Source organism: Ambystoma mexicanum, chromosome 2q (assembly GCF_040938575.1).
Source record: "Ambystoma mexicanum isolate Mex_15411 chromosome 2q, UKY_AmexF1_1, whole genome shotgun sequence".
In the NCBI taxonomy this organism is placed as follows: Eukaryota; Metazoa; Chordata; class Amphibia; order Caudata; family Ambystomatidae; genus Ambystoma; species Ambystoma mexicanum.
In genome coordinates, this window is record NC_090924.1 from 1,379,230,881 (window position 1) to 1,379,253,854 (window position 22,974).

The window sequence follows — 22,974 nt, forward strand, 5'->3', positions numbered from 1 at the left end:
AGTTCAACCATGGCCTGAGACATTGGCTTCTCCTGTACCTTTGCTGTACGTCAATTGCACATCAGCACAGCATGCACCACAGTCCTACCTCCACCAATCTTACCATCTGAGTCGTGTTCCTGGTTCCTCCGGTAGTCCTCCTCACCACACTTGCACACGGGCAGCGGTACGATTGATCAGCACACCATGCCTATGCCGGTAGGATCATTATCGCAGCTCAAGATGGCTCGACCTCGTCAGCGAGAAATTAAGGTGGTACACACTCTTTCTACAGCAATACAATTATGGTTCTTCTCACTGTCACCTAGAGGGGGGCCTACAACAGTCTAACAATGTACCTTAGAACATTATGACATCCCAGTAGCACCATGTTAACACTAGGTCTAGAAACACAGATCCAGTGACGCATTCGTGCTCTGTTGCACATGTCCTCTGATTGTGTTGTGGACATCTTACAGCTCAGTCTTTTCACAGTGCTATACCTCCTACCTCCTGCTGCATGCCTCCTGGTGTGTATGCTGCCTCATGACTCGAGAGGATAGCTCAGGGACAATACGCTCGTCTTGGAAGCAAAACAATGCAGAGCAAAACAGGTTAATTGCCTGGGTCCGCGCTTAGAAACCTCTGGGTAGTAAGCGCGTTATAAATAACAAATTATAATTATATATTCTCTTCTCGAGAAGACCTCCATGACACCCCCTCCTAGTTATTTCTAAATGCCATAGTAGGGAAGTCCTGGAAAAGTATAACCCACTACCCACCTCAGCAGGTATGATCATGAACTCATTGGCGTTCAGTTGATATTTTGCCCACCAGTGATTCACTGATGGAAAAGACGCAGTTTATGTCCATAATTTCGCCTATTTCCACCTGGATCTTCGGTCCATAGAGCAGTAGAACTGTACCCTAGCCATTTGTGGCCCAAACAGGCCAGGCCTGTGGTTGTTGTTAGGTGTCACACCTTAATTGTTTAGCTCTTGGAGATCTAGGACTCGTGCTGAAATGGCGTGTGGCCTTTAAATTGAGACCTGCTCCACTAATGAGGTGCAAAACGATGTCTGATATGCAGGGGGTTGTCAGGGGAACATGCTGGATGCAGGATGTATCAGTTTTCCCAAATAAATGGTTGCAAGAGCTACTTTTTAGTTTTGGCTATTAGCACCGCCTACAATCCGAAACTATTGCATTCCAGTAAGCAAGGGAGAAATGGCATATGAGGATGGATACCCACCTTGTAGGTGAAGTTTGAGTTTTACCCACCCATTGACTGCCCATGATCATGCTAATCCCTTTGGTCATTCCCAACCACCTCCTGTCCCTCCCTGCCAAATCACATCCTCCTGGGATATCTTTGAGCTAATTTTATGAAGCTTACCATCAAACTTGAACATGTGCCTGCCAGTGTTTTTTCAAAGCATTCTTATAAGAGCCAATGACCTAACTAGAGCTGTAAACGTGCTCCCAAGTGTAATATACATGTCTTAAACAGGTCTGCCGCCAGTCACTTGATTTATAAGCATAATGTGTGTCCTTCACTGATGTCCTGTTAAAAACAAAGCAAACAGTTTTGGCTTAAACCTAAGTATCAGGCGTTTGCCAGGCACTGCTGTTATATGCCCATTTACTCGCACCATTTTGAGTTTCTACCAATTGATGGCCAGTTAATACCACTAGAACAGTGACTGACAAATGCGTTTCCATTGCCTAAACAAAAGCCAAAACTGTTGGCATTGCCAATGCTTGTTTAATATACCTTAGCCATGGAGACCCACACTTTTAAACAAGTACATCTTCAGTTATATCGTATTCATTTGCAGGCTAAATGCAGCTGATGATGGGGCTACATGTGATCTGCCCGCTGCCAACACATCTTCCTGAAATGCCCAACCAAGTCTCTAAAGGGCTACATTTAGAACAACAGAACATCGTTTCCAGCTGGCGTAAACCAGCCCCACACCCCTTCTTCATATCCGCAATGTGCCTGAGTCATACGTTGTCACTGGACCCTCCTTGGAATCACAGGGTGCTGCTCACATGTGTCTGCATTCACAGGTCTGTGATAACAGTGCCAGGCGATGTTTTGCCAGCTCGAGCCAGTGCTGCTATATCTGGTGTTGGAACGAGCAACTGCACAGCCGTTTTGCAGAAGCTGTGAGGGGTAGGCAATCGGATCTCAAAGGATTTGGGCTGCGGAGGAGGGAGGCGGAGAGGCGCCACTGCCAGGTTGTCCCCCATGCCAGTCCACATATAGCTGATGCACAGACATACACTACGACACAGAAATAATTAGACTAATTGGCAACGAAAGACAGAGACTTGGATGGGTTTTAAAATAGCCCACAACCAGCCTGTTATTATTAACCGTCCTTAGAGGTTCAAAGTAACAGGGCAGAAAAGCTCATTCCTCTCAGAGGCTTGCAGTTGCTTATACTTCCAAGATGGTGGACACCTAAAGGGCTGCCCAGATGTTATGTTATGTTAACAATTCTTATACAGCGCACAGTCGCCGGAAGGCATAATGGTGCTTAAGGAGAGAGAGAACAGACACCTAGGAGAGTTAAAATAAGTGGGTTTTGACCCTCTTTCTCAACTCAAGAGAAAGGTTTTTTATGGGCAGTGGAAGTTTATTCCACAAGGATGCCGCGGCAATCGAGAAGGCTCGACCGCCTACGCGTTCACAATTGTAACTTGGTACCAGAAGCTTTTCGGCAGTGGCAGAACGGCGATTACGAGTAGGATAATAGCCAGAAAATTTCGCTTGGACATATTCTGCTCCCTGGTTATGAAGGGCATGATGGACAATGCACAAGGCCTTAAACTCCACCCGCTGGGCCACTGGGAGGTGCTTTTTAACATGGCGGGTTCCGTTCCTGCATGCAGCCTCCTTGCTTCGGGTCTACCTTAGATTCAGTTCTTATCCAATATTTATAATGTTCTGATGATGTCTGTGGAAGTGAGCACGTGCACAGCCATCCTTATTCTTCCCATGGGAGGGATTGATGTGGCATCCTCACATTCAAAGCCTGAGATGGCTTGATCAGTATACATGCTTCAGTGTTATAAACATTGAAATGTCAGGGTCGGTGTTGAGAAAAATGAAATGATCACAAAGCCAGCGTGCCTTTGCTGGTAGAGATTCAAGCATGCAACCTTGTTTTAGCCGACATATTTGTTAAATATAAACACATGTGGTCACTTGTGTTCACCAAATACTCTGTGATTTTATGCAAAGCAGACGGGATTCCTCACTGGGGCTGTCATTTCCCCCTTTTATAGGACAAAATACATTACAGATTGACTACCCCTCTCTTGAAGTCCTATATGTCACACAGGCTCGGGTGGAGGGACCCTGTTTAAATAGTTAACAGGATAAATACCTACAGGGGGGCAATTATTGAAAGCTAAATGCAATATTTCAAACCATAAATCTCTTTAATAATTCTTCATAAAAAACATATTAAAAAACATTTCAAACATTTTCATCTAATAATCATCAATCATACCATACAGACAACATGATCCTATTGCAAAAAAAGGGGTACTATAACTTCAATTTTCTTCCAGCATAACAGGTGTCATGAATATGCATACATGACATAGGAAAAAATAATTTAGTTTTCCTTTTATGGTCGACGTATGTTTCGGCCCTAACAAATGTACCACCTATGTCAGCGGTGGTCAATTAAGTAGGTATTGGGCTATCTTCAGGACAGTGGTTACTTCTAGAAGATCAGTTTCGTTCCCCATTTGCATTGATTGACAAATCTGTGGTCCATAAACCATGATTTGGACTTCTGAGTTTGGACTACTGGCTGTCACAGTGATTTGATATCCAGTGTCCCAGCTTCGGCAGAGTCACATATATAATTGTATCTCCTGGTTAAGTCTTAATCCTCTTGGGATGGACAGTCGTCCATTCACTGAGATATGGTTTAACTGCTGAATGTAGCGGTAAAAAGGTTCTCCAATTCGGAATGTTCTACGGGCAGAACGCTTGTATAAGTATCTCTTCTGTGTCAGTCGCCCTCTAATTGGGATTGACGACGTGAAAGTGAACTATTCAGGACATCCCATCAGTAGGAGCTTCTTTATTGGTGCAACGCTAGAGCATTTATAGCATGAAATAGACACAAGCATGAAAGGCTCAGAGACACTGAGGTTTGTCATCTAAGGGCTTAAGACATTCAGAGCTGGCAGTGGTAAGCAGGCATGAGTCATTTCAGCAAGAGACGCACCTGTGCAAGGAGGGGCTAAGGCCGTGGGCCTTCAAGGCTGCACGACTGGGGGTATACAGGCCATGCAGGCATGCAAGGTGAGGACAATGCTAAACTGGCAAACTCAGCCAATTGGACTGGGGCTTTCTGCGGATTGGGGTATGTATGGCTGTAGAAGGCATGCAGGGCTGGAGAAGTGCAGGGCATGGCGGCACATGAGAACTAGGGCATTGTAAGATTGGGGGCATTCATGCCTAGAGACAAGCAAAGCCTCATGTATATGGTAAAGAGTTTTTACTAAGTGGGAGCTTTGGAAAACCCCACATGTCGGTTCAGATATAGTGGAGTAAAAAGGTTTTTAGAAAGTCGAAACTGTATCCTGTCCATCGGTAAAGTTCCGAACAAATCATTTGTGCTCCAGGAGCGTGGACAGTAGCGGATACGATCTGAAGGAGGGTGGCATGACTCTCCGTACCAAAGGTGGGCGATCAATCTAACATGACCAGGAGAACTGCACTGCCCATATCCACTACTGCTGAGAAGGAATCCTGAAAAACACGTAGCACCGTCTCTGTTGCATGCCTAGACAAAAGCCTGATTGGCACGGGCGTTGCCCGTGCCAATCAGACAAATCCATGTAAGCCTGTGATGTGTTCACTATTACCTTTGCCATGATCTTAAACACCAAAGTGAGGTTGGTAATGGGTCTGAAGCTAGTGGGTACTGTGGGGTCCAAAGAAGCCTTCTTCAAGAGATGGGATAAGCAGGGACCAAAATGCTAGGGGTAGTGGACGTGACATCACATGACCCCTGACCTCTGATGACATCACAGGAAGTTATCTCATTTGACCCCACCCCCAAGTGACATCACGGGAAGCAATGGAACACAATCTTTCAACCTTTGACAAATCTGGACGTGGCATCACATATCATTGTTTCTAAGAACACTACGAAAAATATGGTTATGATATCACTGTAAAGTGACACACATTTCACACAAGAAGGGATCACCATATGTATCGTTAATATCAGTGCATATAGGCACATATTACCATATCACTGAATGCTAGCAGGCGTCAAAGTCCAAACGATAATGGTGTGTTATTATATAACACTTACACCTAAGCACTTCATATAGAACAAATATACATACAAGGTCACCCAACCTGTGTTGATACTCATTTATCAACCTCAGAAGGATGAAAGGCTGAGTTGACCTTGCCCGGAGCCAAACCTGCAACCTGCAGATCACACACACATTGCAGCAGCAAGCACTCAACCCACTGAACCATCTTTCCGACTATAGCTATCAGAACACCAGCCACTCCAGAAGCAAACCGCCACATGCTGCTGGCCACAGCCCGGGAGCCTCATAATTTTTTATGGTAGCAAGGGAGACCACAGGGGTATCAAGGGAGATCACAGGGGTATCAAGGGAGATCTCTGGGGGACCACTAAATGATGTCCCTGGGGATAAGGGCTCTCATTACGAGTGTGCTGGTCTGGAGAAAATGCTGGTAATTTTCAGGCATTCATTCAGGACTGACACACTTCAAGTTTGCCTGTGGCAGCCCCGGATTACCCGGCATCCTGTCCTGCCAGGAGTTCAGGCCCCTACCAGCAAATAAATGCCTTAATCACTGCCACTAACAGGGCCAGTGATTCAGGCAATCCCATGTAGTGAGACTCCATGGGAATGGGAACTTACCAGCTCTCCACCTATCGCAGTAACACTGGGATATCGGGCAGCGTAAACGGTAATGCAGGTTTGCTGGTATGCTGCCCGAATAACCGGCGGGATACCAGCAAACCTGTAATGAGGGGACAATAAGAACTACCTTTGATAGCTCTACAAAGCTAGCACTTAGCAGTAGTCCAATGCACCCGGAACATTGGATAGTACATGATGTTGTGTCAATAAGCACCCAGTGCTAGCATCGATGGCAGTGTTGGGGGATTTTACCTGTTTTCTGAGACGTTCAATTTCAGAGACCGACTAATGACAGTGTAAATAAAGATGAAGATAAGGGTCACAGTCTGGCTTATCAGTCGTGGCAGGCTATCTTTAATATATTTTTATTTTTTCAGAAAAGAAAAGGTTCATAGCCTTGAGGCGTAATAGCGTGGAAACAAGGGGAGGGGTTGGTAAGATTAATAACCAAGTACGATGGCCTGACCTATATTTGCAGCAGAATTAGATATACAGCCTCCAAGGTATTTTTTTATTATCACTTTAGTTTTTCAGAATTTAAGAGTCTATTCCCTGATCTTTCACGTTTAAAACGGTGTCCAGACCTTCTTTTGGCCTGCTTAACTGTTGCAAGGGCGCTAATTGAGCCAAGAGGAAACATGAGTTTGTTGCCCTGCCATTTTTCTGATATCAATCGCATTCGTGAAATGAGAGAGCTCTTCCTTGTGATGCTTAAATACATTTTCACAGAGAATGGCTGATGGGGTGGATGGGAAAAACAAGGATTCAGTCCCGGGTGGGAGGTCTGTGCCTGTTACCAGTACTTTGGATCTAAATGAGGAAATAATCATTTTTCTACGAGTTTTCTATGATAAACACGAGGAGTAGCCATAACAGAAATTATTGGAATAGTTGTTTGGGCTTTGGTGTAAGCATAGGTAGGCTCGATGTCATCTAGAGTATGCCTAGGGCCTGTATTCACTTAGACAAGCCACACTGCATGTAATGTGCCCCGGCTAGATGTCATTCAGAGTATGCCTAGGGGCGGCGAACACTTAGACAATCCCCAAGGCATGTAATGCGCTCCGGCTCGATGTCATCTAGAGTATGCCTAGGGCCTGTATTCACTCGGGACAAGAAGCAAGTAATGCACCCTAGCTAGATGTCATTTAGAGTATGCCTAGAACCTGTGATCACTCAGACAAGAAGCAAGTAATGCACCCTAGCTCGATGTCATTTAGAGTATGCCTAGAGCCTGTGATCACTCAGACAAGAAGCAAGTAATGCACCCCAGCTCGATGTCATTTAGAGTATGCCTAGAGCCTGTGATCACTCAGACAAGAAGCAAGTAATGCACCCCAGCTCCATGTCATTTAGAGTATGCCTAGAGCCTGTGATCACTCAGACAAGAAGCAAGTAATGCACCCCAGCTTGATGTCATTTAGAGTATGCCTAGAGCCTGTGATCGCTTAGACAAGATGCAGGTAATCATTTAGAGTATGCCTAGGGCCTGTGATCACTTAGACAAGATGCAGGTAATCATTTAGAGTATGCCTAGGGCTTGTGATCACTCGGGACAAGAAGCAAGTAATGCACCCTAGCTAGATGTCATTTAGAGTATGCCTAGAGCCTGTGATCGCTTAGACAAGATGCAGGTAATCATTTAGTGTATGCCTAGGGCCTGTGATCACTCAGACAAGATGCATGTAATGCACCCCAGCTCGATGTCATTTAGAGTATGCCTAGGGCCTGTATTCACTTAGACAAGCCACACTGCATTTAATGTGCCCGGGCTAGATGTCATTCAGAGTATGCCTAGGGCCGGCAAACACTTAGACAATCCCCAAGGCATGTAATGCGCTCCGGCTAGATGTCATCTAGAGTATGCCTAGAGCCTGTGATCGCTTAGACAAGATACATGTAATGCATCCCGGCTAGATGTCATCTAGAGTACACCTAGGGCCTGTGATCACTCAGGCAAGGTCCAATGAATCTAATGTGCCCCAACTAGATGTCATCTAGAGTACGGCTAGGGCTTGTGATCACTTGGACAATACCCAATGCAAGTAATGTGTCCTGGCTAGAGGTAATTTAGAGTATGCCTAGGGCTTGTGATAACTTAGACAAGATGCATGTAATGCACCCAAGCAAGATGTCATCTAGAGTATGCCTAGGATTATCACTTAGGCAAGCCCCAATGCATGGTATGTGCCCCAGCTAGATGTCATCTAGAGTACGACTAGGGCTTGTGATCACCTAGACAAGACCCAATGCATGTAATGCACCCTGGTTAAATGCCACCTATAATATGATATGATATGACATTTGTAGCACGCCTATACACAAGTGTTTCAAGGCGCGACGAGGCAGGGAGGGGGGACAAAGGGAAGACAGACAACGATCTTACTAGGCCAGGTGTCATTCAGATCGCGCAAGTGCATGGAAAGAGGGGAAGGGAAAGTGCAAGGGGAAAGGGAGAGGGGAAAGTGCAGTACAGCGGTTGTAGAATAACAAGATAAATAATAAAGGGCCAGCTGGTGGCAAGTGCAAGGTAAGTGCAGACAAGTGCGGGGAAGGGAGCTGAAGGGATACAGAGACAGTCCCGCAGTGCAGGGGTTGCCAGGGAGGCAGTGCAGGGGGAGAGCAGCTGGCCCAGATACCGAGATCGGTGAGAGTGGCCCAGTTGCAGATTTAGTGCAGTTTCAGTCAGGAATTTAGCAGGGGAGAGGGGGAGAGAAAGCAGAAGCAAAGAGGAAGGTTTGAGGTGCTTCCGGAACCGGAGATGGTTCTCATCCAGTTTCAGGAAGGCAGGAAGGCAACTCGTTGCTTGGAGAAGCGGCTGACCCTGAGGGAGTTGGAGGCGGATGAGCGAAGAGCTTGAGAGGGAAGATATTTAGGAAGAGAGAGTTGAAGGTATTTTGGCCCCAGGGCCTTGTGGACAATGCAGAGGGTTTTGAACTTAATCCTCGCAGCCACTGGTAGCCAGTGCAGAGATTTCAGCCCTGGAGAGATACAGTCCCTGGGCTTGAGGCCAAGGATGAATCTCGCAGTCCTGTTCTGGCTGGGTTCCAGAGGGCAGAGAGTAGAGGCAGGCAGATTTAGATAGAGGCTGTTGCAGTAGTCCAGCTTAGAGAGAACCAGGGCTCTGGAGACAGTGAGCTTATGATAACTTAGACAAGATGCATGTAAGGGAAGGAGAGGAAAGGAAGAATACCTCTGAGGAGGTGCAGCTGGTAGTGTGACTTCTTAGAGACGTCAGATATGTGAGGAGAGAAGGAGAGTGTGGAGTCGAAGATGACCCCAAGGTTTTTTGCCTTGCAGGTAGGAGCAGGGAGAGGGCCAAGAGAGGCCGGCCAGAGAGCTGCATGGAAAGAGGGAGTGGGTGTGCCAATGAGTAGAATCTCAGTCTTACTGGCATTAAGGCAGAGGTCATTGGCAGTACACTATTCCTCGATAGCAGACAGACAGTCAGAGATGAGGGAAGGAGGGGAGGAGGCCGAGGTTAGCCTGAAAATGAGCTGGGTATCATCCGCATAGCACTGAAAGTTGGGGCAGAGAGCGGCGATGCGGTGGGAAAGGAGTGCCAGATATTGGTTGAACAGCCAGGGAGAGAGGTTAGATCCCTGGGGGACACCACAGGTAGAGAAAAAGATGTCAGAGAGGAAGGACCCCAGTTGGACCTGGGAGGGTCGATTGGAGAGGAAAGAAGTCAGTCATGCCAGAGCCCGACCAGTGATACCCAGGTTATCATGGAGACGGTTGAGCAGGATGACATGGTTGACAGTATCAAAGGCAGAAGAGAGATCAAGCAAGATAAGAACACACGGAGTGTTAGAGTCAAGGTTGGAGAGCAGGTCTTCACGGATGTTCAGGAGAGCAGTTTCCTTGCTTCTGGCAGCTCTGAATCCAGACTGATGGTCATGAATACAACCAACAGATTCAGCATGGAGATTAAGCTGGGAGATGGCCAGTTTCTCCACGCGCTTGCCCAGGAAGGGAGTGATGGAGATTGGGCCATAGTTAGCCGGGCAAGAGGAGTTGGAAGAGGGTTCCTTAAGAAGAGGGTGCACAAGGGAGTGCTTAAGGGGGGATGGGAAGTCTCCAGAGGCGAAGGAGTGATTGCAGAAGTCAGCCAGGGCAGGAGCCAGGGAGTCGATGTGGTCCTTGATAGATTTGGAGGAACAGGGGTGAACCTGTTGCGACCAGACTTTCATAGATCGGGCTTGTCTGGAAACCTCGTCAGCAGAGAAAAGGGGAAAGGCAGAGAAGGAGGGAGGAGGGGTGGCTGCAGAAGGGCCAGAGGAAGAGCAGGGAATAGAGGGAGGGAGGTGATAGGAGGAAAGTGAGGACAGGATGTGCTGAGTTTTTTTAAATGAAGTGCAAAGCCAGTGCCGTGCAGAGGGCCTGGGAGGGGACAGGAGAGATAGAGACTGCGGCAGGGTTGGCCAGTTGCATGCAGATTTTAAATAGTTCACCGAGTTGTTTGATGCCGCAGAGATGCGGACTTGGATAAGGGCTCTCTTCTTAGTGAGCACGGAGAGCCGGTATTGCCTTTGGAGAAAGGTGGCAGGCCAGTTTGTCAGAGGATGAACATGAAGCATGTCATTCCCTCTCTGCCACCCTGCACTTGTGTTGTAGGGTGACGAGATCTGAGTCAAACCAAGAGTTACATTTGGCTTTGGGCTTCAGGCAGATTCCCATGACAGGGGCAAGGATATCAAGAGCATCAGATATAGCAGAGTGGAGCAAGGAGAGGGCTGTGTCAGGGTGAGAGTCAGCCGAAGGGGGAGGGAGGGATGAGAAGGTGGCGGCGAAAGCCTCAACTGACACGCGCTTCATGGGTCGGATGACCGAGAGGGTGGCAGTGCTGAAGGTGGCTTGGCCTGAGGGGTAGGGAGGGTGAGGTGGGAGGATAGGAGAAAGTGCTCCCTCCAGGAGAGTGGAGTGGAGAGAGGCCTAGGGCCTGTGATCACTTAGACTAGATGCATGTAATGTGCCCCAGCTAGATGTCATCTAGAGTATGCCTAGCGCCTGTGATCACTTATACAAGCCCCAATGCATGTAATGCACTCCGGATGTATCTCATCTAGGGTACGGCTAGGGCATGTGTTCATTTGGACAAGATCCCATGCATGTAATGCACCCTGGCTAGATGCTATCTGGAGTACGCCTAGGGCCTGTGATCACTCAGGCAAGCTCCAATGAGTCTAATGTGCCCCAGCTAGATGTCATCTAGAGTACTGCTAGGGTTTGTGTTCATTTGGACAAGATCCAATTCATGTAATGCACCCTGGCTAGATGCTGTCTAGAGTACGCCTAGGGCCTGTGATCACTTAGACTAGATGCATGTAATGTGCCCCAGCTAGATGTCGTTCTCAAGTATACCTAGCGCCTGTGATCACTTATACAAGCCCCAATGCATGTAATGCGCTCTGGCTATATCTCATCTAGAGTACGGCTAGGGCTTGTGTTCATTTGGACAAAATCCAATGCATGTAATGCACCCTGGCTAGATGCTATCTAGAGTACGCCTAGGGCCTGTGATCACTTAGACCAGATGCATGAAATGTGCACCAGCTAGATGCTATCTAGAGTACATCTAGGGCCTGTGATCACTTAGACAAGCCCCAATGCATGTAATGCACCCCAGAAGTCATTGGGTAGAGGATCATCAATATCAAAAACCCACATATTAAAATCCCCCAGGACTGTGAGGTGCGGAATTGGAAGGAGATTTTTAGCAAAGTACTGTGATCAATTGCCATTACCGGTGTCCTACAGACCCCAGTTATCTGTGGCGTTTACAGTACAAAAGGGGGAAATAAATGTATAGCCAATTTACAGTGTAAACTAAATGTTCAACTGTCTCCTAGAGCTTAAAGAATAGGGTTCAAGATGACTTCACTCAATTTGTTGAACTTGGGAGAATGAAAGGCAGAGTTGTCACTTTTAGGATTTGGAATGCTCCTGCAGCCTGTACATTGATTCGGAGCAATATTTAAATGGCCTTTATTGCAGAGGGTCTCCTTCTTACCGATTTGTAACGTGGGTCTCTTGGCACTTGCATTTTTTCAGAAAAGCTTTAGGTCATGCCATGTTACATCGCCCAAGTGGCTTCTTTGCAGTGCTTCCAGCTGATGCAAACTCCAAACTTCTTTTTTAAATAGGTTAATGGCGCTCTCCTGTCTCCCCTCTTCTGCCTCTTGTACTTGTAAATGGGTCATTAACACAGCTTCACACCTGTGAATAAGTATTTCATGCGTCCCATAGGATGGCACTGAAAGAAGAGCCTCTGTTTTTTCATGGAGAAGCATCACCAAATGATCAACCTTACTGTAGATGCAGTTGAAGGTAAGGCATTTATACATATTTCTATCATTTGTCCACAATAAATTGGGTATAACTGAAGTTTAGACACCTGTGGACTCATTATGAGTTTGGGGGTGGTGGACAAATGATGCTAAATTGAGGTAACTGAGTTACTGTCAATTTGTGGCCAGTTTTCCGCACCGCCATATTCTGACTTTGGAGTTAAATTGTAGTAGATTCATCCCCAGCATATATCTGATGATATGACCTACTCTATTTTTCCTCTAAATAAAGAAAATGGAGGGATCACCTCCACGGAATTATGTGATAAATACTCCAAAATCTCCATGGAGTCCTAAAGACTCTAAAAAAGGGGACTCTTTCTGGGATTCCTCTACTAGTATAAATGATACTAGTCTACCATGTATCCAGCCATATTTGGGACACTAGTCCTATATGGTCTCCAGCTTTATCCTATAAATGCATGGTCTGTTCCTGTTGTAATACATCAACTTCTGCATTTACTGTGAAAGAAATATCATCTAGTATTCCTCTGGAATTTCCACTCTCTCCACTTCTTCTTGCGACTCTTTTCCAAGAATTGCTCTTCAGGAAAAGATGTACCCATGCCATTTAATCCACTGACTGTCTGCATCCGCATATATGACAATGACGTCCATTGTCCAGTGTATGTTATGTTATGTTAGCAGAATTTATATAGCACATGTTCACCCTAAGGCATCATGGCGCTCACCAAACAGAACGAGGAGGAGAACAGTGTATGTGTGTGTAGTTTTCTAAGATTCTCCTGATACGACAACCAACTTGTCTAGAACAGTGGCCTACTGAACGTGACACAACACACCAGATGAGGCCAGCAGAACTGCTCGCAATCCTCAATTAAAGCCCCCATAGCTGTACAATGTCCTTAATTGTATTCATTAATCCACCAGCGAACTTGGCATGATGGCACAGGTGAGGTATCCACATTCGGACACTAAGAAAAAAAGAAAACAATGCCACTTTGTAGTGATTTGGTTTCCTTGTTGCTTTTGTAAGTATGAGTGGAATGTTGGATGAGTGACATGGAATGCTGCCTGGGAGAATGTCTGTGTATGGTTGAGAGTCAGTTGGAGATATGTAGCCCACCTGAGAGGATGCCGGTGCATGTTGCATGGAGCTCAGATGTGCTTGACAAGATAATCCTAACAGATGTACTGGGACTTCAATAAAGGAACAACTGGAACATCAACTGATGTCACAGCCATCACCGCGAACCCAGAGCGTTACACACTTCTCTGATGTTGAGACAATCCTCTATTTCCTAGCATTTCATTTGGTTTCCTCACAGCCTCCTTGCATGCTTATGCTTTGGCTTGGACAAGTGTACGGAAAGAGGTCCGCAGGTAAGCAGTCCCTAGCATGCGGTGGCTCATTTCATTGCGCCATGTTGAGTTGGAGATGCTACCATTTCATGCAAACAATGGGGATGAAGGAATAAGCGTGCATTCAGGGGGTGAACCAGGAGGCATCCGGTCGAGGCCCAAGTTATAGACCCGGTGCCAAGCAAGAGACATATCACTGTGCCTGTTGCCTTTTCACTCCATTCAGCCCTCAGCACCTGGGCTTATCACTACCTGCCCCCACTGGGTACTAAGAGCAAGACTTTGTAAGTGTGTGAACCGTTATTCCTGGGTATTCCATCCTCACCTAACATGGCCACCACATAAATGGAGTCCGAGTCTCAATGCAGAGCCCCTCTTCCATTTCCAGGTTGACCATGGACGGCCAGTGCGGTGAGGGGAGACACGACGCAGTGGCTCTGTAACTGCAAATCTGGTAAGTGGTGGCAGGTAGGGGAGCAGGGGAAGGGTAAAACGGGCGAAGAGAGACGTGGCGGGTGTTGGAGGAAAGATGGCTAACCGGTGAACTCACTACAGGGGTTTCTGCTAAACCAAGGCTTGGATTGTGAGTTCCAGCCTGGCTTTGTAGAATCCTGAATGGCTGACTCACCCATCGTGGGTGCTAATATACGGCGGCACTGCTGTATCCGCTCTACACAGATGTCCCCTGTCCATTGACACGATACCCATTCATTCAGTTTTAATGCTTACATATTTAATTTAGAGTTTTTGTAAGGTGCTGAAATGCAGCTGGGAACATTTACTTCAAATCACTAAGCAGAAGCAGATAGGAGGGGAGGAGGGTGTGGCTGGGTGGTAAGAAATGTAATGATGAAAGTGACACGGTTCGGATACGTTTTTTAGGGAAATGATATATCAAAAGGTTTGCTTACTTGAAGTTAGCAGACAGGGGGAAGTCTGACACGTCTGGCCTTCCAACTAAGCCTGATTATTTGGCTGAAGTTCGAATCTTCTGCACACTGGGGTGATTGTGGTTCAACGGATCCCCTTTTTTTCCTCAAGTTCGGTGAAAATGAACCAGGCCTTTTTTGAAAGATGCCCTATGGGGAGACTGAGACCCCAACAGAGCAGCACCGCATTTCATTCTGCATTACCCCCATGCCTCCCAGCTTTGTTTTCAAGTAGCATCAACAGCATTCTGGGGGTATTCACTCAAATGATTGTGATGGTAAACATAGATTAAGGACTAGGAAGTAGTCCTTCGTCTATGTTTACCTCCACGATTTTGCCAATGCTGCCTATGGCATAAGTAATCCGGGCTGAGGATGGTTGGAAGCATTGTATTCAAGAAAAAAATGCCCTGACTTGTGGGGGCCTGGCTTTCTCCCACAGGGAATATTTTGAAACATCTAATTCAGGAGTGAGCTCCAGAAATGATTTGGAGCCCCAGACACCCACAAATATGTGTTGTTCCAGAAACATGTGCATTTGCATATGCCTTTTCGAGGAGTTTCATGAAATCATTGACACGGATTCCCATTTGGCAAGGGTGTCCAAGCCTTGTTTTTTTTTTTTTAATTATTTTAATAAAATGACGTGGGTGATTCCATCTCTGAAAGGGTAATCTGCTGATCAGATCCTCCTTTCATAAACTCCATGCCTAAAGCTTAGTGTACACCTGTGCGCTGCTGCGTCAGTAACCTGATTTCAGCACCTGCCCTATATTAACACATAGCAGGTTCAGGTCACAGGTACCCTCTTGACAGCTGAAGTGACTGCCAAAGTCAATGCAGCACAGGGGTGGCGTTTAAGAAATGCGCCTCTTTTTCAAAATATGATTATGTAAGAGCCCATGCTGGTGGCAGGGTAATCCCTAAATACATATACCATGACTGAGATAGGGCATGGTGCAATGCACTGATCATAATCATTGCAGTCACATCCAATTTGATATTGCACATGTGTTTGCTAATGTAAAACAGCCCAGCTATTGAAGGTGATGTGCATTCTGGCCAGTTTAGCTCGTCCTACCAGGTGACAGGGCAGGCACTTGAATACCTTGGCATCTTCTTTGATCTCTTTGTAACAGTAGTTGACACCCTCCTCCAGAGACAGCCACTCAACAGGGAGCTGGCCTACGCCCAGAAATCAAAGGAGCCCACCCATTCGAAATGGGTAACCTCAAACCATGGTGCTGCATCCCAAAGGGGCCCTTGCACCTATTGAGAGGGAAAAGGGTGGGTTATTGTAGACAGGGAGAGGTCTTGTTCATCCCTGACTCTCTCCTTCCTGTTCCTGCCACTGTCTCTAGTACAAAGCACTTTTGGTGTGATGTCAGAAGGCAATGACTACTTCTTTCAAGAACAGTGATTGATCCCCTAAAACAGGCTAGATTTAGTCCAATCACATGTGGGCTTTTGCCCTTAAAAGAAGGGGACTTCTTTAAACCATCTTCTGTACACTAACCATTCATGTAGATTTCATTGGACCTCTGTTGGGAGATTTGATCCTTCCAAAGTCCTCTGTCAGAAAGATAAGGACTGTGTGTTCAACGCAGAGGCAAGCTCTTTGCGGAACCATTGTGGATGACCTGCTGCTGGGACAAGACTTGCCTCTCTGCCAGCCACAATAGTACCCAGGACCTCACTGTGGTGTAGGTCACCTGAAGTTGTGGACCAGCCACCCTAGATCTTGGAAGAATAAGAACATGGACCAAGACGTGTTACTGGATTGGGACAGACAGCAATCAGGCAATCAAGCTGGCCAGAAATCCTGTTTCTCCCAGTTGAACTACTTCAACCTGTGGTGCGAGTCAAGTTTGACACCTTCTAATTTACAGGACATTGGACCTGCCTTTGACTACTCTCTCAAACTGCTTTGCCACATGTTTGAACAGGTTTGTTGCCACACCGCACCAGCTCAGCACGTTGTTGCCTTGGCTCAAACCAGATGATCTTCGTTGCAGCCACAGAATTCAAACTGCCAATACATTAATTGCAGATCTTCATCGAAATACGACGAGGCTGTGGGGAACTCCTTCAAACAGTGATCTCCAAATGCTGCGTTGCACCTATCTGTGCATCCAGTCACCAGCAACCGAGCCATCACCAAGACAGTTAAACCGACAATGTGACCCTCACAAGCCCCACCTTTTCGAGCCCCATCTGCCTCAACCATGCGTGACACATACTCGCTCCCGAGAACCACGCAGCTGCTTCCTTAGAACTTTTTGGCCAGTGTGCTTGCACAGATCATACTTCTCCGAGTCTGAAACCTGTCTGGCTCAAAAAAATTGTCCTTGCCGGCTTTCGACTTGAACAGCTGGGACGTCTCTCGCCAACTTCCTCCTTGTCTCTTACCAAAAGATTCCATCCTGCTTGTCTGCAACCCACTGTATTACCGAACTGGAATATTAAGGTCACCAAACTTGTTGCAAACTTCTGGTGCATCACTCATCAATCCAAACCAGCAGATGTACCTGTCTCGAACCGGTTCAACTTAGAACCAAACCTGATACCTAGTCTGACCTGCATCTCACAAGCACTGCCTTTGAACTCCTGAGCTCCCGTTGTCGATTCGGCTCTAAGCTTTGATCAACTATGCCTCACAGTCCTTGAACTTTGTTCAACCCACTTACACAGCAGCTCAATATCGCCAAGGAGTACAACAAGGTACTATTGATTATTAACTGACCCCTGGGTCCATTTCTGGGTCCCAGAGATGGTTAGTTTACGTATTCCTTTTTTGGCATCAAAGAAACATATCCTTTTTAAAGAACATTGTGGCTTTTACTTGACTTGCACCCCTGACTCATTACTTAGGGGACTGCATTGTGCCATCTTTGCTTAATCACAGTTCTTTCCTCAGGGGTGTGTTTTGTGTAGTGTTTTTCTATACATTATTTTGCAGATGGTGGGTTTTATTGAAGTATATTTATTTTATAGAACCTTAACTGGACATTCCCATTATTTTGGAGTGTTATGCTTTGCCGTTGTGTTTGCTAATGAAACACATTCACACCCCTCTTGAGAGTACCGGCTCCCCGCAGCCCACTTTACCACAAAAGGCAAAGGTGGTATATCTCTTAACTGTGCCTGATCCTACCTTCACGATTGTGTTGGCTCTTGCTTTGTAGCAGTGTGAGGGCCGAGTGGGCATTTTAACTTCTACTCATCCTTGTACTTCTCTGAGGCAGAATCCGATCCGTCACAATCTTTTTCCTGTTTGAGGATGATCAGGAGGGCAGTCCTGGTCTCGGAAGGATAGCTCAGGGGCAATGCATTCTCCTTAGAAGCAAGACGATGCGGAGCAACACAGGTCCAATCCCAGGGTCTGCGCTTATAAACCTCTGGGTATTATGCCTGTTATAAATAACCATTTATAATAATAGGGTGGGGTTTTTGATTGGTAGAGTCTGACCACCAGAGCATCTGTATTTTGTCAGTATGTTGACCAGGAGGCTGTGGGTGGAAGCCCTCAGGCATCAGGAAGGGGTCATTGGGTGTAGATAGCCTGGAAATGTAAGGTCATGGGCGAACATAAATGCAATGGCCGAGATAAGATTTATGAGCAAGTTTGAAGCATAATGTTCCTGCCTGGGAAATGTTTCACTACTAAGCCTGTACAATCGCTTAAAAGATGTATGCATCTGCCTCAGAGATCTGTGGGAATTCTACACATCAGAGATTCGAATCCTTGTATGGCTTTAAAGGAGATCCGTCTGCAATATGCTGTGATCCACGTGAATATACTAACGTGGAATTGTGCCAGGATTTCAATGAGCACATTGTGGAGCCGCTGGTCACAAGCAGAGGAAGGTAAAGAAGAATAGGAAGTCAGTGTGATGGGAGAAACGTGACGTACACACATTCCCATCCTCATAAACGATTGACAGTGATCGGCATCACTTTCCCGGTTATGCAGGTACAGGGGGTAATGTTCATGAGGCCCTTTGTCTCTCGTATTGGTAAACATTGGAGATTTGGAAAGTGAGAGCATATTGGGACTGTTTAATGTTTCCATATGGAACTACGCCGGTAAGATAGCTCAGCGGGTTAAGCGCTCGCTGCTGTGATCTGAGAGTGATTTGCAGGTTGCAGGTTCCGACAAGATCAACTCAGCCTTTCATCCTTCAGAGGTTGATAGGGTTGGGTGATATTGTATGTACATGTGTGCTCTGTAAAGCGCTTTGGATTAAGGTGCTACCTTGATGGTTTGCCTGGCAGCCTATTGATGAGAAGTGCCCACTTGTCCTAGAGCTGGAGCATGATCACTCACCACACTTGCACTCATGTTAGTTCCAGAGCCAACACTGGTGAAAATGCTGCCACTCAAACATGTCAAAGTCCACTCCACATATAAGGACTCTTAAAAAAGGTGGGTTCCACAAGTGTAACACTTAGAGCAGTGACCCTACATAAGAAAGAATCGGAATACACACAAGTGTAACACTTGGAGCAGTGACCCTACATAAGAAAGAATCGGAATACACACAAGTGTAACACTTGGAGCAGTGACCCTACATAAGAATGAATCGGAATACACACAAGTGTAACACTTGGAGCAGTGACCCTACATAAGAAAGAATCGGAATACACACAAGTGTAACACTTGGAGCAGTGACCCTACATAAGAAAGAATCGGAATACACACAAGTGTAACACTTGGAGCAGTGACCCTACATAAGAAAGAATCGGAATACACACAAGTGTAACACTTGGAGCAGTGACCCTACATAAGAAAGAATCGGAATACACACAAGTGTAACACTTAGAGCAGTGACCCTACATAAGAAAGAATCGGAATACACACAAGTGTAACACTTGGAGCAGTGACCCTACATAAGAAAGAATCGGAATACACACAAGTGTAACACTTAGAGCAGTGACCCTACATAAGAAAGAATCGGAATACACACAAGTGTAACACTTAGAGCAGTGACCCTACATAAGAATGAATCGGAATACACACAAGTGTAACACTTGGAGCAGTGACCCTACATAAGAAAGAATCGGAATACACACAAGTGTAACACTTAGAGCAGTGACCCTACATAAGAATGAATCGGAATACACACAAGTGTAACACTTAGAGCAGTGACCCTACATAAGAAAGAATCGGAATAACAAATCATTTGTCTTTCTGCAATTCTATACAATAATGACTAGATTCATTGAAGGTTTGTTTCAGGGACACTTCAAGGGGTGAGTCACTGATTTATTCTGTTCTTAAACACATCAAATTCACAATGCAGACAAACATTTCCAAAAAGCATTTACAGTAGAATAGGCGTCCATTTCGAACTATGCGTTTTGCTTTTCGCAAGTTGCAGTTTTAGCATGTTTTCATCACACAACATTGTATTTGCATTTATATTATTCATAAATCGCCTTTCGCCAAAGGCCTTCCATCTCGGTGTCCTCGTCTCTTGACAAAATCCTTGTGCCTAAAAGTGTGTGTGCATTGTAGAAAGGTTTAACCATAGCTCATCAAGTGGCCCTTGATTTCATTGTGTCAAAACTTATGCTTTGTCGTAATGGGTCTATCGTTCCCATCTCCCTGGCATGCTGTTTAGGATGTTTGTTTGCATGTATGAGGTAACGAGAGCCCAGAATACGGGATGATGTGTGAGTGCACTGCTTTCCCTATTTTGCCAACCTCTGAAGCATGAAAAGATCCACACAGGCTTGACACGAGACCTGCAGATGAACTGGCCTGCTGTTAAACCTCAGTTACCAGTTTAATGGTATCCACTACAGAGTGTAATTTGCTTTCTGGCTTTGAGAACATTCAGATTGTAATTGCCCATTTTGCTATAGCCGGTAACATAGCTCAGTGGGTTGAACACTTGCTGCTGCAATGTGTGTGATCTGCAGGATATAAGTTTGAATCCCACTTCGTGGTGGCGTCAAATGACATCATGTCCTGTGATGTCATCAGAAGTCATTGGTCTCGTGATGTCACTTCCACTACCCCTGGCATTTTGGTGAAATGACATCCCTGACCTGAGCACATTATATTCATTTTTCAAAAAAAGGTAGCAGGTGCCCCTCTCCAGAAAGAACATGGCACGATAACCTGTTCTGTGGTTTTTTCCCACGTTGAGAGTTTGCAGCCATATCTTATTGCTCACTGCACCTTTCACAGATGGGAAATATCCATTTGCATATCAGTCTCTGTCCCACCCACACGGGCTGTCCAGCACCAAAATGCTATGGCAATTCCCTTCTGAACAAGTGTACCAACAGCAACCCCATGCACGTGTTTCAGCCTTGTTGAGCCTCATCAGTGAGGTGGAGCTGTGCCTCTGAGAGAACAGTGAGCAGGACGTCCACGTCTGTATTCCCCCAGGAAACTCAGGGTGAGCAACCCCAAGTTCCATGCAAACATTTTTCAAAAAAGGTAGCAGGTGCCCCTCTCCACAAAGAACATTACATGATAACCTGTTCTGTGGTTTTTTTCCCACTTTGAGAGTTTGCAGCCATCACTTTCTGCTCATTGAACCTTTCACAGATGGGAAATACCCATTTGCATATCAGTCTTTGTCTCACCCACATTGGCAGTCGAGCACCGAAATGCTATGGCAATTCCCTTCTGAACAAGAGAACCAACAGCAACCCCATACATGTGTTTCAGCCTTGTTTGGCCTCATCAGTGAGGTCCAGCTGTGAGATCAGTGATACTAAGTAATGGAGTGGTCCGGCAAAAGGAAGTAGCCCATTCGAAAGTCTCTGTGAAAGGTACATTGTTTAAAGTTATAAAGCAAACAGCTAGGGGAAGCAAATTGAGTGAAAATAACCATGAACTTTGAGTCAAAGTGGTCCTGCGGTGATCTGGTAAAAGTGCCACGCACATTCGAAAGTCTTCAAAAGGGGTCTGAGCCGATTGAGGGAGACCTGAAGTAAAATAAACTTGGGGAAGGGTGCCCCTTGGAAGTTTGTGTTGAACTTTGCTGTAAAGTCTGTGTCTGGCAGAAGGAGACCTTCGTGAACTGTGTGCTGTAAGGTCTGAGCCCGGCAGAGGGGGACCTTTGTGAACTTTACATTGGAAATACAATTTTGGGAAGTCAAGAAAAAGACTTTAACGTGGAAGGCCAGGTGGGCATCAATGCACGGTGTAGAATTGCTCAGAAACTGAGCCAGCCTGTGTCATCCTGCCAACAGGGACAGCCTTACTCTGTTAGGTGTAATGCGAGGAGGAGATCTGGTTCAACTACCTTTATTATTTTGAACACTGATTTTTTTCCTTTTGCATACATTTCTCCTCTTACACTTTTTGTATAAGAGATAGGTCAGGTATTAGGTTTTGTTAGCATAGGCCATAACAAAAGTGCCTGCCAGTGTTTTTCAAAGCAGTATTCTGAGAGTTAAGGACTCAATTGGAGTTGTAAACGCGCTACTGGTGTAAAAAAGTATCTTTTCCAGGTCTGCCGTCAGCCACTCGATTTATGAGCACTCTGCATGTCTTTCAATGAAGTCCTGTTAAAAACAAGCATTGTCAAAGCCAAAGGTTTGGCTTGTGTATGACATTAGCAATTTGGCAGGAACTGCTATTAGGCACTGCTACTCACACTATTTTGCACCTGCTACCTTCAATGGCCAGTTAATACAACTACGGCAGTGCCTCGAAAGTGCCGTTCCCATGCCTACACAAAAGCCAAAACTGTCAGTTAATGTGGCAATAAGTCCCGAGACAGCACGCCAATACTGCCCAAGGATATGTCCCCAGGCGGTATTGGTCCACTGTCGAGGGGCTTATAGCCATTAGTTCCCCGGCCCATTAGACCGGGGTACTAATAGCATTTTTTCTGGCAAAAAAAGAGTCAAATAAAATTCTCCCTGGGAAAGGGAAAACGTAGTCCGTTTTTCCTTTCTATGGCGGCCACCAGGAGCGGACGCACTGGCAACAGAAGTGTTCCCAGCGCGTTTGCTTCCGTGAAAAGAAGAAAAAAGAAGGTAAGTGGGGTTGGGAGGGCACAGAGGGGATAGTTTGCAGGGGAAGGGGGTGGAGGAAAAAAAGAACGTACCTGAGTCCCTGGCGGGGGACGAGGGCAGCCTCCAGCCATGGGGAGGCTCGGAGCAGAGATTGTCCCGTTTCGAGCCTCATCATTGGCTAAGGGGCTGCCACAAACCTAGCCGGGAATGAACGCAGGTAGTGCACGTACGTGCGTCCACGGGATTACACTGAGGTATGGCTCAGGAAATGAGCCAATCACCTTTCAGTGTAATCCCGTGGACGTGAGTGCCGGGTACTAATGCAAATTATACCACAAACCAAATTAATAATATAAACAATATCCATCAAATGAGAATTTAAGCAAATCAAATCACACAAATTAGGTAGCATTCAGAAATATATACATGGAGATGTATAATAAATGAATTGATTATACATACCA